This window comes from Cryptotermes secundus, unplaced genomic scaffold (assembly GCF_002891405.2).
Source record: "Cryptotermes secundus unplaced genomic scaffold, Csec_1.0 scaffold960, whole genome shotgun sequence".
NCBI lineage: Eukaryota > Metazoa > Arthropoda > Insecta > Blattodea > Kalotermitidae > Cryptotermes > Cryptotermes secundus.
This window is the reverse complement of record NW_019727111.1, coordinates 225,810-237,857: the sequence shown is the minus strand read 5'-3', so window position 1 is coordinate 237,857 and position 12,048 is coordinate 225,810. Positions and strand designations below refer to the sequence as shown.

Below are 12,048 nucleotides of genomic sequence, written 5' to 3'. Positions count from 1 at the left end.
ATAATATTCCCTTGCAGATTGCTGCTTCCCTTTCCTAAGAAAGCTGGGCGGCATGCATCATCTTCCTGGTTATCTCTAGGTCTTCTGTTTTCTTCCAGATTGGAAATAGTTACAGTCGACATTCAATGTAAGTTTGTCTAATATTATTAAAGTGAAAGATACTTGATGTGTATGGAGCATGACTATATGATAGTGTTCCTTATTGAGGAGCCATCACATATAGAGTATTGAATCTTTCATAATTTCTTAGAAGTGTAGTGTATGTAATGGTACTGTCAATGACTATAAATTAGCGGTTGAGTTTTGGAGTATTAGGCTGGAAGATTTTGAGGTTTGGGATTTGAGAAAGTGCATTCTGTGAGAATGTGATACTTCCATATACCTATGGGAACTGGTAACTAATTCTGTGAGCAGTAAATTGTATTGTAAAGGCCAGATTTTTGGTTAGTGATACAGCATTAAATGACCTCAGCACATCTGCTCTATTTGTAATCATAAATTAGAAGAAATATGTGAAAAATCTGATGTTGTTACACATTGTGTTTATATGTTTTTTTAATAATAGTGAGTACTCAACTGTGAGGTTTATGTGACACATATGTACAAAAGTCATTTATTCTATAATATAAATAGAATTAAAGAAAAGAACGAAATTTAATTTGGGTTACTTTTGCCAACTTGTTTGGGAGGACCATATTCCTCATGTAATGCACCCTATACTATTATCATTCTGTACACTGGTTCTGATTCCTATCCCTTGATTTCATATTCATCACCAGTATGTAAGGTATAATCCTAAAGTTTCCACATTAATCCTAAGTTCATCAAATAATTTGTGCCTGAACCTGTACAATTATATGAGTAGTGATGTCATAGCACAAATTCAAGCCTGCTTTTAAAATCCAATTGAGTGCCACTGATGTGTTTGTGTAACATCTTCACTGGAGCCATTGTTGCACTTGGAATCTAGGATCAAGTCAGCAGGAGTGAAGTCAGGAGATCAGGGGGTCTGATTAAGCTGGGTGACGTGAAATATGGTTAGACACTTGTTATTTATAAAATGTTGTGTTCTGGTGCACTGTCATGGTGAATTATCCAGCAGTTTGGAAAGTTTCTCTTATAAACTGCATCAGTCTGACCCTGAAGAATGAATTTCTTAATTAAATAAACAGTTCATTGAAATAATGATTGAGAAGGCAAGGAAAACAAAATATAAATGGAACCAATGAACATCTGCACTTTAGACCTTGGCAAGGTGAAAGATTTCTATTGGCAGTTCTTGGTTTCTGGTTTGTATTTGAAAATCCAAGTTTCATCACCAGTGACATCACGCTTGATGACATCTCTGCAATGAAAATTGGAATAAATTTCCTGACCATCTCACCTTTCCATCATGACTTAGCTTTTCAGAATTTCTTTTGTATGATCCTTCAAGTTTAGGTTGTTCACTAAGTAACATTGTCCTGTTTCCTTTGGAGTGTTATAATGTTTCATCATTAATTTGTCACTCACTCACTCACTCACTTCAGTATTTTTTGTTTTCATATTCGTTTTGGTTACAAAACATTTTGGTCTTCTTTACACCTGTGAAGTGAACCATTGTATTTGTAACATAACCTCATCACCAAAGTCCACTTTCATCATCTCAGACAAATCCTGTACAAGATTTTCGAGTTTCACGCAGCATTTCAGATTTGTTTATGGTGGTGAGCATTCAGACCGTGGTTGTTAGGTAATGACATTGTGACAGCATTTTGGAGGAACTTATTCTCTCCATCTACAGGGCTGAAGTGAGTACAGCAAGAATGCACCCAGGTGCTCGGCAGGGCATAGAACTGTGGCAAGGGTGAAGGAGGAGGAACCCTGTCTGGGTCATTAGGAATGATGAAATGGAATTGTGAGGAACATATTGACTGGATGGTACACAAAACTATAATTTTGTCTGTGATTTTGTATGCGTATGCAACTTAGTGTCTGGAGAAACAGAGGCTGAGGGTGTGTGAGAACAAGGTGTTGAGGAGAATATTTGGACCAAAGGAGAATGAAGTGACAGGAGTTTGGAGAAAACTGCATAATGAGGAGCTTCATAACTTGTACTCCTTGCCAAGTATAATTATAATGATCAAGTCAAGGAAGATGAGATGGGCAGGGCATACAGCAGTATGTGGGAGAAAAGGATAGAGAGAAGAGAAGAGGACATACAGGATATTGGTGGGAAAGTAAGAAGGAAAGAAACCACTAGGAATACACATAGGTGGGACAATAATATTAAGATGGATCTCGGAGAGATAAGATAGGCCGGTGTGGACTGGATTGATATGATTCAGGATAGGGACCAGTGGAGGGCTCTTGTGAACACAGTAATGTACCTTCGGGTTCCATAAAATGTTGGGAAATTGTTGAGTAGCCGCGCAACTGGCAGCTTCTCAAGAAGGGCTCAGCCCAATGGAGTTAGTTGGTTGGCATGGATAATGAGATGTGGAGGGAGATCCAGGTCTCTGTGTTTGCTCCCCTTCTGAGTATAACTCTTGTCAGACCATAATGAAAGGAAAGCACATTTGTGAGATTTTGGATTCTTGTGGTGGTAACTGTGAAGATAACTGTCTTCTGGGATGTAACAGTGTGTAGTTTGGAAGGTGAATGTGAACGTTTTGAAGGAACTTGATGCCTTCATCTACACTACAGAATGTTAATGATAGGAAGGGAAGGTAGCTCACAGGGCTGATGGCGTTCTGAAAGAGCACAAGGAGAATCAGTAGGCATCTTTCGTTCAGTGAGCATTCTTTTCAGTAGAACATTCATTTCTTGGCAGCCTTGTCCAAAACATTCTGGATCTGACAGCCATCAGATCTGCCTCACCTGATAATCTGACATGAAGTAGCCAGGTATAAAATAGAATCACCATTGAAAACTGAACACATGGGAAAAACAACTGAGTATAGTGTTTGTCAGACTTTGCTGACTGAGTGAGCACACTGCAGGGTTTGATATTGCTGAGTGTGGCAGTTTAACATGGGAATACAGTAGTCAAATGATTGTGTATCAATGTGAACACATAGATAACATGAACTAGGCTGAGGGAGGTGTTTATTTCAACTGGACAGAAATTTTTCTTGTCTCAGCAATCAACTCATCTAATGCTGTCCACCTTAATATAGCTTTCTCTGCTTCTGCTCAGTAGAATTATATGTGCTGACCCTTAGTGAGCTCTTCAGATATTCGACCACATGGCACTCACAGAACAGCCCTGGTAGAGTATCCAAGCATCTTCAAACCTTCATTATCCCAACCCATCAGATTGGTTATAAGTGACACTCATCTTAGGACAGTCAGAATAGTCACAAATGGCTTCTCTGCCACACAGATGAAGACAGCAAGTTCATCCAGGACACATGCCTGTCTACCAAACGGCATGACATTGCATCCTAATTGTTTATGTATGAAGGGTGATTTTTTAGATGAGAATCCAGTGTTAGGAATGCAAGGTAATGTCATGTATCAGAGGTCTAGAACCATTTTGGTAAAACTTGTATGCACAGTACAGTGATTTTTTAAGTGAGATCTATTCAGAGTAAGATGTTTACTGCGCATCTTTTTTACAAAAAGTTTTGAAAGTGTTCACTAATTATTTTGCGTACTTAACTGAGCATGATCCCGTATGTTCCTAGACACTGCCTGCAGTGTCATGGGCGAAATGTCAACAGTGATGTCGTTGATTTTCAGTTCATCCAGATTGTGAGAGTTATTGCTATAGGCATTGTGTTCAGTGTAGCCACATAGGATAAAATCGTATGGTGACAAATGTGGCAAGTATAGGGGTCATAGTCCTAGCAAAATATTTTGAGATCTTAGCAAAAAGCATACCAAATTCATGGTTCCCCATGCTGTATGCCATGTAATGCTGTCTTGTTACTTTTCCAAATTGCCTAAGCCCTCTAATGTATGACCGTGCTAACATTTCTAGCATTGGGTTCTTGTTTAAAAATATCACTTTGTTTTGAACAATATTGTACATGTCATCAGAAATCATTTTAACTGCCTCAGCCAATTTAATGGGTATACAAAATTCAGTGAGAATGTTGTTCATTATTTTTCCCTCTTTGAGTCATGGAGTTGACTTACAACCGGCTGCACTTACAACCACAAAAAAATTAAAAATAAAAGATGATTAAAATGTAAAAGTTTTTAAAAATAAATTATAAAGATGATAAAAAGATTAGAAAGGTTAAAAAATACTGTTAATAAATATATGGCCAACATACGACCAGTCGACTTACAACATGTGTCAGAACAGAAGTCGGTTGTAAGTCAACGACCAAGTATATATAATCAGTGTATTGTTCCATTGTATTCCCATTTGTTTCCATTGTCTGATAATGCAGATCAGTAGTTGATCTGTTGTGTTGAAATCCACACTGATGATCCCCCAATAATTTTTTATATAGAAGGGATTAGTCTTGAGAGAATAATGCTGGATTAATTTTGCACAAAGAATATAAAAATATTTCTCAGTAACTGCTGCAGTTGATTTTACTTGTATCACCTGTTTCATCATATCTCATACATAAATATGACACGAGCGCCACCTAATCTACATTAATTATGAAAACATTGCAATTGGTGATTGTGTCATTGTGGAACATGTGTTGTAGTGTGCTTGATTCCACTGCTGCAAGAAATTCAAAAGGAATATGGGTTAATATGTAGAAGCAGTTACCCATCAAAATGCTGTTCTCACGCATTCATGCAACATAGCAAAAAATTTATACATTATTTTTGGCTCAGTAATATCAAATATTGGTTTACATCTCTTGGCACAAATGCTACATGGCAGGAAAAAAAGTAAAGCTATCCCTGTAACAGGTCGTGGAGGCCCATAGGGTTGTGAGATGTCGAGGCTCCCACATATTCTATATAATAGTCAGCTCACAGATGGAGGTGAGGTTGTCACCCTTACGGACTGCCTTAAAGTAAGCCATGGCCGCTCAGTTTTCCTTTACATATCACCTTTCATAATCATACTCATGATGGAAAGAGGCCATAAAATTCAAGGACACTTAAATTTAAATAAAAAACATGTTTATCTGCTGTTATTTCTGATATGTAAAAAAACGCGATTTATTGCAACTGTGAACTGAGAAACTTTCCTAAAGAACACATATCTGCTTGTAACATATGAATCACTGGTAAAATAGGGTTAGTGCTGTTGAATCTGATGATGTGGACATATTTTCAAGAATACATCCCTTCTATAACCCAAGGGGCATGCTATATTATTATTGAATGCAGTATGAAATGTTCTACCTCACAACAACAACAAAAATACTGGCATTTAATAAAAATAAACCGTGAGGGCAACATTTTCATTAGATAGTAAATAAATTACCCATACAAGTGACAGATTTTTATTATTTAGGCTGCATTATATTCTACAAAGCACTTATGGTAACAACAACAACAGCAATCACCACCATCACCATCACCCACTGGTACCCATTGTATAGAAGGCTGGTTGATTTCTGAGTTGGTCTGAATGCTATGTAGAAGAAGAACTCTCTTGCTGCTCCTGGGAATAAAGCATCATCTCCAAAATTATGAAAAGGAGAGTACACATTATGATGCTTCATATTAAGCAGTTTTCCCCAGCCTCCTATTTCGTCCTGTTATATCCATATTTTTCTCCTCATTCCTCAGACTCATTTAGTGAGCTGCAAAGAAAACTAGACTGTATGCAATGCAGGAATTATTACCAGCTTTTTCAAGAATAGATTTCTGTTTGCAGTAAATAAACATGAAAATGCAACCCACTTATGGATATTGTTCATACTTTGTCCTGTATACTGGAATACACCCTTTGACCATTTACAAATGGTAAACAAAATGTTTGGGCATTTTGATGTTGGCGATAGAGACTAGTGACATCATGTTGCATAGCATAGAGGAGAGTTTCCCCAACAAGGCAACTTCCTGGTGACTGTGAACTGACAGGAAGTCTCTCATCAGCAACCCTTGGTTCATGTAGAGAGTATTGTCACGTGTCCGGGTATCCATGACAAATAATTAACGGATTTGACGCAGCTGTTTTATTGTTTAAGTTGTAACCACAAAGAATTATAACTCTCCAAATTATTACTGGAACAATAACACATAAAGCAAAGTCTTCACACTTCAATTCTAATCTTCATATATAACCTCCGGGACTCTGCTGTTGGATTCTGTCTGTTAGTCTGTTATCTTTGCTGCTCTTATAATCTTCTCTTGAACCGCGTAGGAGTCACTAGTTTCTCAACTGCTGAGCTGCTTTGAACGACGTCTTCCTGTCAAATCTCCTCGAACAGTCTTCACTGCTCCCTATATAGGCTCGGCATGGATCACCCACAAAAAACGCATCGCTGCTGAGCAATGGATATCATGTATTGCTGTCAGGCATGTCTGCATTGCTAAGCAGTGACAATTGTTGCGCATTCATTGCTGTGATATTGTTTATGTATTCATCTCCTAGAAACCGCCCAATCTATCACAATATAAAATTCCTTCTTTGCTAAACATATATGAACTCTCATGTGGAGGTGGGGTCGAATACTTCAACCATGACCCTGCGAGTCGTAGGAGGCGACGAGAAGGGAAGTCTCAAATCTGAGACAGTAAAATGTGGTCGCGAGTCCCAAGGGATTTTGACCCAAAAAGAGACCGCGCTGGCAAGGGCCGGCAGCATATGCAAAAAACACACCCTTCCTCTCGTCAGAGAGGGCGTCCCACAAAAATAAGACCGTAACTGTCAAACAGTAATAATTAATATCTGGTCTCGACACCAAGACTTACTGACTGACTTACTGTCAGTCGCAATGTAACTTTGACTTTGACATATATGAAGAAGTCTGTTAAATTCTCAGTTGTAAGATATCCACCAAGTTACTCACCTAGAAGATTTGAAGATGTTGGAGATTTGTGTAGCATAGCATAGAATTACATTGGAAACATTACAGATTCACAGTCAGTGTTTGAGGACCCTTGATATGTCTAGCATTTGTGCTGGAAGCATATCTGGGATTTCTCTCTAGGATTTGGCGTTGATAAATTAAGGCATAATAATATTAAACTAGGCATTGAAGATACAGGGAGTGAGGGTTGGCCTGGATTCATCTAGTTTTGGGAAAATGGCCATTGGCAGGTTCTTTGTTGTGTGGTGTGTTTTACAGTGTTGCCAGTATCTGGACTATATAGCACTGAATGGTAGAAAGACTGGAGAACCTTAAATTAATGGGATATTGTATGTTGATGACTTATTATAACTTCTTTATTGCATGCGGTAGCATAGTCGGTTGAGGCACTATGCTACATGCCGTCATGTCACAGGATCGAATCCCAATGAGGTGGATTTCTTTTCAATTTACCTAATCCTTCCAGCCGCACTATGGTCCTGGGGTTGACTCAGCCTCTAACAGAAATAAGTACCAGGAATATTCCTGGGGGTAAAGGGCGGCCGGCGCCTAAGGCTGACAACCTCACTGCCATCTGTGAGACGATTGTCTAGAAATTTGGGAGCCTCAACATCTCACAAGCCTATGAGCCTCAATGGCCAGTTACAGAGATACCTTTACCTTAACTTTATGGGGGTTTGTGGTAGAGAGAATAGCATTGGGGTAAGTTTTCTTGGAGTACATTTGTTTCCCGTGCCAATTCTCATTTCATCAACAGCTTCCTATTCATTAAGCATCCCATCATCAGAGCTGTGTACTCCCAATACTGAAGGCATCATTAAATAACAAACTTAAAGGAAAAATCAAATTATGGGACGAATATTTGTAAGATTATTGACAGATTTCATGAATAAGAACCAAATTGCCACAGATGTAGTAACTGACAGTGACATGAATTTTTAACACATCATAAAAGTGAGAAGAGGTGTGTAAATGATATGATATCCTGCTAGAAGGAAAACTTGTGGGAGAAAACCCTTCAGGCAAGGCAGTCAGCTGTCAAGGCCTACTTCAGCAAGAAACCTGGCAATTGCTCGGAAAGTGCGGCGCATCTAGGCCCATCTTCCTCTATGTGAAGCTATGCTTAATAATAAAATATATACGAGGGTCATACTGAAAGTCATGAGCAACAGTTTTTTGTAAATTAACATGCTTTATTATTGACAAACCAAATACACCACCTCAATCTACAGACCTTTCTTTATTTTTCCACATAATCGCCACTTCTTTGTACATATTTCTCCCAGCGTTCTGGGAGTTTGAAAATTCCCCTTCTGTAAAATTCCGTTTCAGCCATCCGAAGACACTGATGCACTGCTTTCTGAATTGCCTCCCTTGTCTCAAAACGTTGTCTACGCAGCTGATTCTTCACAAATCCAAAAAGATAGTAGTCGGAGGGTGCCAGATCAGGGCTATAGGAGGGGTGTGGAAGAACTTCCCACCCCATCTTTGCAATTGCTTCCAATGTGAGGTGAGCGGAGTGGGGGTGAGCTTTGTCATGCAAGATGATGATGTTTCATCCCAGACGTTTATCGCGCAATGCATGATGGAGCTTGTGCAGCATCTGGACATAATGAGCAGCATTGATGGTTTGCCCAGGTTCCAGGAATTCGGCCAGAATAAAGCCCTCTGCATTCCAGAAGACTGTGCCCATCACCTTCACAGCTGATGGCAGTGTCTCTTCATTCTCTTTTGATGGAGAATGCAAATGGTGCCATTCCATAATCTGCCATTTCGTTTCAGGCTCGAAATGGTGAAACCAACTTTTGTCACGTGTCACAATACAGAGCAAAAAATCACCGCCTTCGTGCCGATATCTCTGCATCAGTTCTGAGGTGATGGCTTTTTGCTGACCTTTGTGGTTTTCGGTCAATAACCGCGGGACCCATCGAGCACAAACTTTCCTATAGCCCAAGCTTTCAATCATCTCCTGTACTGCACTGTGCCCTATTCCAAGTTTTTGGGCTATTGTGTCCACAGTCATATGCCTGTCATCTTGAATGATCTCATCCACTCTTTCCTTGTTGCGTTCAATTGAGGCTGTTCGAGTACGACCGCTCCAAAGCTCATCTTCGATGCTGGTGTTCCCATTTTTAAAGTGTTTCACCCATCTTCGAACACTGCTTGCACCCATGCACACATTTCCATAAGCACGCTGAAGTCTCTGGTGAATTTCTGCAGCAGGGATTTCCTCTTTCACAAGAAATTCAATGACAGCATGCTGGCAAAACGACATATGGTTGTCAGCCATTTTGTTAAGAGTGATACTGGTCATGTGATGCAAGCTCTTGATGTCACAAGACACTCAACGTTAACACAACAGCTGGTTCCACCTACCACCATACTCTCTTTCGTCTGCTGTTCCCAGGTTGCATGCAAAAAAAAAAGTTGCTCATGACTTTCATTACGACCTACGTATTATAAAAAAGTTTAAGTAAATGAATAATTTTAATTATATTTGGCCACTCTGTTTATTGTATAATGTTCACAAAAACCAAATACTGATGGCGGAAGCAGCGACTTGAAGCACAGAGCAAATGATGCTCAAAATGGTTCAAGTTCGTATAGCAACAGGCGTGACCAGAGTGGTTTGAACGGCTGTTGTACTGTGATGTGGAAAGCAAATGGAAAAACTACCACGTTATCACTTTTCCTGGATAGTCTCTTTCCAAAAACAGAGGCACCATATATGCAAACCAGAAGACGAGGAAGAAGACGTAAGAAGATGCTGGATGACCTTGGGGACAGAAGAGGATATCCTTATTCTCATTTTAAGGAGAAAGCTCTAGATCGCATTAAGTGGAGGATCTGATTTGGAAGAGACTGTGGACCTGTCGTCTGACAGATTACTGATGAATGAAAGAATGATTCACAAATTAAGATGGTAGCACCAATTCCCTTACTGCTCTTGTATCCAGGAATACATTCCCACTGTTAAATGAAGTATGAATTTCCTAGCCCAGAATTTTCCCAGACAGATTGGAGAGCACCACGAAAGCCTCAGTCTGGATAACCAATTTCTCAGCCAAGAGTCGAATCTAGGTCCCGTGAATACAACTCTAGGGGGTAGATTCTTGTGAACGCAGTCCTGAACCTTTCAGATATATGGCTCGTCTAAGGCCATAACCTTTCTAATCCATCCAATTAGTAAGCATTATGTATCCATGAAAATATATTATATTTCCACGTGTTAGTGACTAGATGCTGGTTTTGACTTGATAATTGCATTTTTTGAACGCTTGTAACTCGTAACTTCAAATAAAACTGTCTTACTAATTTACACTCTGTAGATCATTACAACTACATCATGCGTAAAGTATTCTGTTTGTTCAGTAGTCGTTTCTAGGTAGCGGCTGCTAACAGTATAACTCAAGACTGACTGCTAACCGCCGACTCTGACTATCTTCAGAGTCAAAGTCAGAGTTACTTTATGACTGGTGGTTTACTGCCAGTCAGTCCATCTTGGCAACGAACCTTTTGAGACTCACAACCACTAATTTTATTTTCGAACTGAATACTTGCAGGCATAGTTCTTAAGTAACATGCTCTCTGATGAGAGGATGGGTCTGTCATTTACAATTGCTGCTGCTCCTCACCAGCACAGTAATTCTCAGGTCTGTGTATGGTGGGACTCAAGACCACATTTTACTGTCTCAGATTCGAGACTCCCCCAACCCGGAGGGCAAGGCCCCTTTATTTATATCCCCCAGGAACAGAGTGGCCCAACTATAGCCCCATGCACAGGGTTCCCTTTTCGTTACCTCCTACAACTCTCAGAGCTAACTTCTTCTGTTTTTTCTTGCTATATAACCTTGGCATGGACTGCATAGAAAACACCGCTTCCAGCAGTTCCTCTGCTGTTGTGTGTTGATTCGTTGCTGCAGAAACGTGATTACCACACCATTTCCTAGCAATAGCCACATCTATCCATTCCAATATTCTAGCTCTCAGCCATCATGTAACATTGCTCCCTCCTTAGGGCTGCTCATTCTGGGTGGCCTACAGGTGTGTCACCATTTCTTCTTCTCCAAGGTGATGTTCCTGTCACATTTGTGATTGTCTTGCTGAACAGCACTTCAGCGTCATGCTGGCCCTGATGCTTGTGCTTCGAGAACGTCATACAACCCTTATTCCTCATGGGATGGTTCTTATGCTGCAGATTCCCAACTGCCCTCTCCATCGGGCCGCTCATCTTGAGCCATTCCTGGTAAGATGCTAGCTGGTCCAGGTGTACTATCATCTTTGTTCTTGGGTGTTACTGAACCCTGTACACCACATTGATGATTCAGGTGACTACCCTATATGAACCCTTCCATGAAGGTTGAAACTTGGGTGACTTTCCTTTAGTCCATGTTGAATGATACAGCCACACTTGCTCAGCATTCTAGTGGCCGGCAGAGTTGGCCAGATGGTCATAGCACATTTTCATTCTGTCACTGGCGAGCTTCAGATGTTGATGGGCATAGCTGTGGATGTCATGTAGGCAATCCATGAGGTCTGTCACATGGTCATTGGATTAACAGCAATAGTATGGAATGTGAAGTCACACTGTTTCTTGTAAGACTGCAGAATTCCAGCATATTTCACAAAAAAAAATCTTTCAAAACATTCTAATTTTGATAAAGTTGTATTCAACTTAAAAATAGATAGTGCTCACTTAGCTCACTGTTATACTGATTACACTACTCAGAATGCCTACATTGAAATAAATACAAGATTTCAAATAAATGGCCTCCAAATTATTACGATACTTCTTTGCAGATTTGCTACATCTGTTGTCCAATAAGGAATATGTCTACATCTGGTGATGTTTCACGATGCTCAAGATTGCAGACACGTACAGTGTAGCCACAGGTCTAAAACACTAGAAAACATATGAACTATGAATGGAGATTCCACTTCCACCCCTGGTTTTGTAAAGAATCTCTTCCTCCTTCCTCTTCGAAGCAAATCAGCTGCCTGTCTTCTACTGACCATCACCTTGCACTTGACATTGTTGTCAGAAGACGTTTATTTTTTATTGCTAGTGGGGTGGGACTAAGTCCCTTGTACTGCGACCACTTCTGGT

General features: G+C 40.0%; 1 long non-coding RNA gene across 1 annotated transcript in view; it reads left to right on the top strand.

Moving 5' to 3' along the window:
- Window positions 1-12,048, top strand: part of LOC117282311 — a 74,111-nt gene that overhangs the window by 532 nt on the left and 61,531 nt on the right. The window contains exon 2 of the long non-coding RNA XR_004513031.1: window positions 18-127. This is a non-coding gene — a long non-coding RNA (uncharacterized LOC117282311). The remainder of the gene's footprint in view (window positions 1-17; window positions 128-12,048) is intronic.